This window comes from Loxodonta africana, chromosome 12, assembly GCF_030014295.1.
Source record: "Loxodonta africana isolate mLoxAfr1 chromosome 12, mLoxAfr1.hap2, whole genome shotgun sequence".
Taxonomy (NCBI): domain Eukaryota; kingdom Metazoa; phylum Chordata; class Mammalia; order Proboscidea; family Elephantidae; genus Loxodonta; species Loxodonta africana.
Genome location: NC_087353.1, coordinates 84,831,532 through 84,838,277, shown reverse-complemented (window position 1 = coordinate 84,838,277; position 6,746 = coordinate 84,831,532).

Here is a 6,746-nt window from a genome sequence, read left to right as displayed (position 1 = left end):
CAGGGAGCTGCAGGTAGCTTGGTTGGGCTGGTGTTGGTGTGGGGTCTGACCAAGAGCTCCCCTGTGCTGAGCAGAGCTGGTGCCCACCCACCCCTCCCCTGAGGGTGGCCCCCAGCCCACCATTCCCACGGACTCTGGCTGGGCTCAAGGGGTAAGTCGAGACCCAGGGCAGGGCTGGGGGAAAGTGATGGTGCTGGACCCAGTTGTGGAGGGCTGGCAGGGAGGCCAGCCAGGTGGGGAGGCAGATCATGGTGTCTGTGTACAGTCCCTGAAGCAGGCAGCCTGGGCTTGAATCCCGGCTCTGTCCTTGGTTGGCTCTGTGACCCTGGGCAAGTCTCGTCCTCTCTCTGAGCCTCAGTTGCCTCATCTATAAGATAAAGGCAATAGTACTTCATGGGCTTTTAGGAGGATTCAAAGTTTTAATAGGCACAAAGGGCTTAAAGCAGGGTTTAGGCCAAAGTAAGGACTTTAGAAATATCCTCGTTAGAAGTGTCAGTTAGTACTGAGGCTGTGTTTGTCCAGCAAGCTCATTGCTTTTACGCAGATTGAGAGCAGGTTGAGAGGAGCCACCCCTCAGCCACCCTGCCAACCCCTCAGAGCCCGGCCTTAAGCCCTTTTCACCAGCCCCACTGCCAAGCCCCGGCCAAACTGCAGGCCTGAGCCTCCTGGGGATGTGACAGGTGGCTCTGGCTGGCAAGGTGGGGGAGGGGTGGGAACCAAGAGCAGTGGTGACTAAGATGGGAACCCGAAATGCACTTGCATGGAGGCCTCCTCCCCCGGGGAGTTGGGTTCTTTCACTCTGGCTCTGGTGGGTGACTCATGCCGGGACAGGTATGGAAGGTGCCAGGATGCAGAGGTGACACACGTCCCTCCCAGGAAGTTGGTGACACAGTAGGCTTGGAGGGATGTCTCCCAGATTCTGGGGGTAGGAGGCTGGACCCTGTGACCTTGGTTCGAATTTCAGCACTGTTAACTTTGTAGTTGTGTGACCTCGGACAAGTAACTTCCCCCTGCCCAGCCTCAGTTTCCTCATCTGTAGCATCAGGCTAGTTAAATCCACACCCCAGCACTAAAGCCTTCCTATTGTACTTTATTGGGTCTTGGTGACTCTCACTTCAAAGACCTGCAGTGGCTCCCTCTTGTCTCTTTTGTTGGAGGTGGGGGCAAGGAGAGGACAAGGAGGAGACATATTTATGAAATTTCTGCCTGAGACAGACACTGCATAGCCTCCATCTTATTTAAACCTCACACAAAGCTATTTCCCAGTTGAGAAAAGCAGCTCCAAGCCAATGCCCACCGCACCCAGGGCCACACCAGGCAGAGCTGGTCTGCAGGCCCTCACTGGTTCTCCTGCCTGGGATCATTTCTCCACCCCCCCAATAGAGCTTCACCCCATCAGTACAGGGGCAGGAGTGCAATGTGGGTGATTTTCATGACAAGGAAGAAAAAAAGAGGAAAGGAGAGAAAAACACGAATCTCATTCCATGGGCAGTGCGGAAGTCTGGCCTGCCTGCTGATAGATGCTAGAATCAGCCATTAGGAACAAACGGGCAGTATTACCTCTCCCTTGTCCTTTTAACTTGCTGAACCTTGGTGACGTGAGTGAGTAAATTATAAACGTGCCTTAACTTGGCCCCTGAGTCTTCATTTTATGTTTCCTAACATATTATGTCACATATGTTTTTTCATGTAAGAAATTGGTTTTTAAACACGGCAGGCCCTGATGATTTCCAAGATGAACTTAGCAAATCTTCAGATCATTTAAAGTGATAAACTAAAGATTATTTTGTTATTTAAGCAAGCTATTCTAAAACTACAGCTATAGCTGGTAACCAAAATGTCGGCAGTTCGAATCCGCCGGACGCTCCTTGGAAACTCTATGGGGCAGTTCTACTCTGTCCTATAGGGTTGCTATGAGTCGGAATCGACTCAACGGCACTGCGTGTTTTTTTTAATTCTAAAACAAACCCGTTGCTATTGAGTCCAGTCTGACTCATCCCACTAAAAAACCCCACTGCCGTCAAGTCGATTCCAAGTCATAGCGACCCTAGAGGACAGAGTAGAAGTGTCCCATAGAGTTTCCAAGGAGAGCCTGGCGGATTTGAACTGCTGATTTCTTGGTTAGCAGCTGTAGTAGCACTTAACCACTACGGCACCAGGGTTTCCTAGTCTGACTCATAGTGACCTTATAAGACAGAGTAGAACTTCCCCATAGGGTTTCTAAGGAGTGGCTGGTGGATTGCAACTGCTGACTTTTTGGTTTGAAGCCGAGCTCTTCAGCACTGTACCCCTAGATCATAGAAAAAGATGAAAAATTGTCCAGTTTGTTTTATGAAGGCAGCATGATCTTAATATTGTTGTTAGGTGCCATCAACTTGGTTCCAAATCATAGAGACCCCATGTACAACAGAAAGAAACACTGCCCAGCCCTGCATCATCCTCACAATCATTGCTATGTTTGGGCCCATTGTTGCAGGCACTGTGTCAATCCATCTCCTTGAAGGTCTTCTTCTTTCTCATTGACCTTCTACCAAGCATGATGTCCTTCCTGATAACATGTCCAAAGTATGTGAGACGAAGTCTCGCCATTCTTGCTTCCAAGGAGCTCTCTGGCTGTACTTCTTCCAAGACAGACTTATGGTTTGTTTCTCTGGCAGTCTATGGTATAGTCAGTATTCTTCGCCAACATCATAAGTCCAGCTTTCACATGCATATGATGTGATTGAAAATATCATGGCTTGGGTCAGGCGCGCCTTAGTCCTCAAAGTGACATTTTTGCTTTTTAACACATTAAAGAGGTCTTTTGCAGCAGAGTTGCCCAATGCAATATGTCGTTTGATATCTTGACTGCTGCTTCCATGGGCGTTGATTGTGTATCCAAGTAAAATGAAATCCTTGACAACTTCGACCTTTTCTCTGTTTTTCATCATGTTGCTTATTCATCCAATTGTGAAGATTTTTGTTTTCTTTGTGCTGAGGTGTAATCCATGTTGAAGGCTGTAGTTTTGATCTTCACAGTAAGTGCTTCAAGTCCACTTAGCTTTCAGCAGGCAAGGTGGTGTCATCTGTATATTGTGCAGGTTGTTAATAAGTCTTCCTCCAGTCTTGATGCCACATTCTTCTTCATATAGTCCAGCTTCTCAGATCATTTGCTCAGCCTACAGATTGAAAAAACATGGTAAAGGATACAACCTTGACACACATCTTTCCTGGTTTTAAATCATGCCGTATCCTCTTGTTCTGTTGGAACAACTGTGTCTTGGTCTATGTAGAAGTTCCTCATGAGCACAATTAAGTGTTCTGGAATTCCCATTCTTCATAATGTTATCCATAGCTTGTTATGAGCCACACAGTCGAATGCCTTTGCACAGTCAATAAAACACAGGTAAACAGCTTTCTGGTATTCTCTGCTTTCAGCCTAGATCCGTCTGAGAGCAGTAATGATATCTCTGGTTCCTCTTCTGGATCTGGCTTGAATTTCTGGCAGTTCCCTGTTGATGTGCTGCTTCAACCGTGACCTTAATATAAAAACCTGATAAATACAATAAACAGATTATAACAAAAACAAAAGATAAGCCAAGAAAAGGAAATCACAGACTAATCTCCCTATGATTTGGATGTAAACATTCTAAATAAAATACGGTTGAGTGTCAAAAGATTAATATACCTTGAGCAAACAGAGTTAATTTCAGGCATGAGAGACTGGTTCAATATCAGGAAATGACCAACGTAATTATTTACATCACACTAATAACAAGGTGATCATATTAATTGATGTTGAAAATATTCAACAACTTTTTCTTATTAAAAAAAAAAACCCACAAACAAGTAAAAATAAAAATAAGTTACTTAAAAATCTAACAAAACCTAACAGCAAACATCATTCTAAATACTAAATCCATCTTCCTTAGGATCAAAATAAAACAGGTTCTGGAGGATAAAAGTACACCAGGATAAAAAAAAAAAAAAAAAAGGATTTTATTTCACTATTGAAAAAGGAGAAATAAGATAGCTTGATAAGGTGGTATATCGTAAGAAATAATTGGGTAGACTTGGAAAAGGGAACTAATTTCACTCACGTTCATCTTCTTAGGGAATAAATTTAACAAGGAAGGTGCAGGACCTCGCTAAAGAAAAACATGTTGAAAGACGAAGTGTAAGAGAATGGAAAATGAGAAGATTTAACATTAGAAAAATATGAAAGTCCCCAAATGCAACTCCAATTAAAGTACCAATGGGGCCTTTTGCAAATTAGGTAACCAAAACCAAACCAAACCAAACCCACTGCTGTCGAGCCGATTCCGACTCATAGCGACCCTATAGGACAGAATAGAACTGCCCCATAGAGTCTCCAAGGAGCCCCTGGCAGATTTGAACTGCTGACCTCTTGGTTCACAGCCGTAGTACTTAACCACTAGGCCACCAATTAGATAACACTATATTAAATTTCATGTGGAAAAGGTAAAAACAATCTGCAATCAGAGGAACAACATAGAAAACTCAGAAATGGGCTCCAAAATCTGTGGGAATTTAAATCAGGACAAAGGTGGAACTTCAATTCAGTCCAAAGAAGACAGTTTATTTATTAACTGGAGCCAGCACAAGTGGCTACCCATTTGGAAGAAATAAAGTCAAAAAGTTGGATCAATACCTCACACCCTCTGCAAAAGTAAATCCCAGGCGAATTAAAGACTTAATAAAAATCTTAGAAGAAAACTATACTCACAACCTAAGAATTGGAGGAAAATGTTAAACCAAGAAAAGAAACCCGGAGGTCACCAAAAATCTTTTCGATGAATTTGACTATGTTAAAATTGAAGGAAAAAAATTATGGGGCAATGCCCCAAGCAAAGTTCAAGGACAACTTGCATTTGCAAACATGACCGGTGAAGGGTCCTTACCTACAGTGCACAGACAGTCCTTACAGACTGACAGAAAAATAGCCTGAAAGGAAAATGGCAAAGAGTATGAAAAAGCAATTCACTGAGGAAAAAATCCAAACGACAAATAAATACGCGAAAGATGCTTGGCCTCCCTAGTAACCCAGGAAATGCAAATGAAAGTACTAATGAGAGAGCACTTTATACCCATCAGGTAGGCAAAAAATAAAAAGCTGGTGGGGCTCTGTGGGGAGTAGAAATGCAAGCTGTAACAGCATCTTAGAAAGCAATCTGGCAATATCCAATGGAAAAAAAATTTGGAAGTTCTCCAAAAATTTGCTTCTTATGTGCCCTTTATTGGGCAATGACAGAGTCCCTGAGTGGTGCAAATCGTTAAGCGCTGAAAGGTTGGCAGTTCAAGCCCACCAAAAGGTACCTCGGAAGACAGGCCTGCCTATGTTTCCAAAAGGTCACAGCCTTGAAAACCCAATGGAGCCGTTCTACTCTGCACACATCAGTTTGGCATGAGTTGGAATTGACCCAACGGAAACTAACAACAATAAAAACTGGGCAATGACAGGAGAACGTGTTCCAGCAAAATAAAAAAGGGAACCTCCAGCCTAGGAAAGAGGGAAGGAACTCCTCAGGGAAATATGAAAAGAGAGGGGCCCCTGCTGACGCTGTGCACAGGCCTGGGGAGCTTCAGTCAGACAGAGGCTCAGCAGAGACTTTTTCAAGATGCAGAAATTTATAAACCGTGTCATCCAACTGGACATCTTGACAAACAGTTTCAACAACTGGTGGAGAGTTTGGGGTTGGATAAATAATAAGCATATAGAATAGTCTAAGTTTAACTCTGGGTAGAGTTTTCATGTTATAATAATGTTTGCTAAAGGGCTGAGGATGAGGCATTGGTGGTTCAGTGATAGAATTCTCAACTTCCAGGCAGGATACCTGGGTTCGATTCCAGGTCAGTGCACCTCAGGCTCAGCCACCACCCAATTGTCAGTGGCGACTGGCTTGTAGCTATGATACTAAACAGGTGTCAGCAGGGCTTCCAGGTTGAGACATACCCGGAAGCCAGGCCAGGTGATAGTCCAAGAACCAGGCAGTGTTTTGTCCCACTGTGCATGGGGGGTCTCATGAGTAAGGTGTCAACTTGATGGCAGGTAACAACAATGAAACTTTGTAGGTGGATAGATTGATTTTCATCAAATTTAGGATGTTTCAGCCATTATTTCTTCTTTTTTTTTTTTTTTAACGCACCAATAAATTTTTAAAGGATGATCATTGCAGAAGGGTTTGCAGCAGCAAAACCTGGAAGCAAAGTGATGTCGATCAAGGGCAGAGGGTTGAACAAACTGGTGCGTCTACACCATGGGATATTACAGAGCAATGAAACAGAATGAAGTAGTTCTATGCCAGTAGCCTTAAGAACATCCAATGTTCTTTAAGTGAAGAAGGTAAGATGGAGAGAAGTGTGCATAATAGGACTCAAGTTCTGTAAAATGAAAATATAACTCTCTTTACATGTATATACAGGAGGCCTGGTGGCACCGTGGTTAAAGCACTTGAATGCTAACTGAAAGGTTGACGGTTCAAACTCACCAGCCACTCTATGGGAGAAAGATGAGGCAGTCTGGTTCTGTAAAGATTACAGCCTTGGAAACCCTGTGGGGCAGTTCTACTCCGTCCTACAGGGTCACTATGAGTCAGAATCAACTTGATGGCAATGGGTTTGATTTGGTTTTTCTATGGATAGATGAGCTTGGTTATGACCATATGAGACTGGAAAGGGTATGAGAGGAAACACATTGATTGTGAGCTTTGGTTACCTAGGGAGGGATGGGGGTGAAAGTGGAGGGG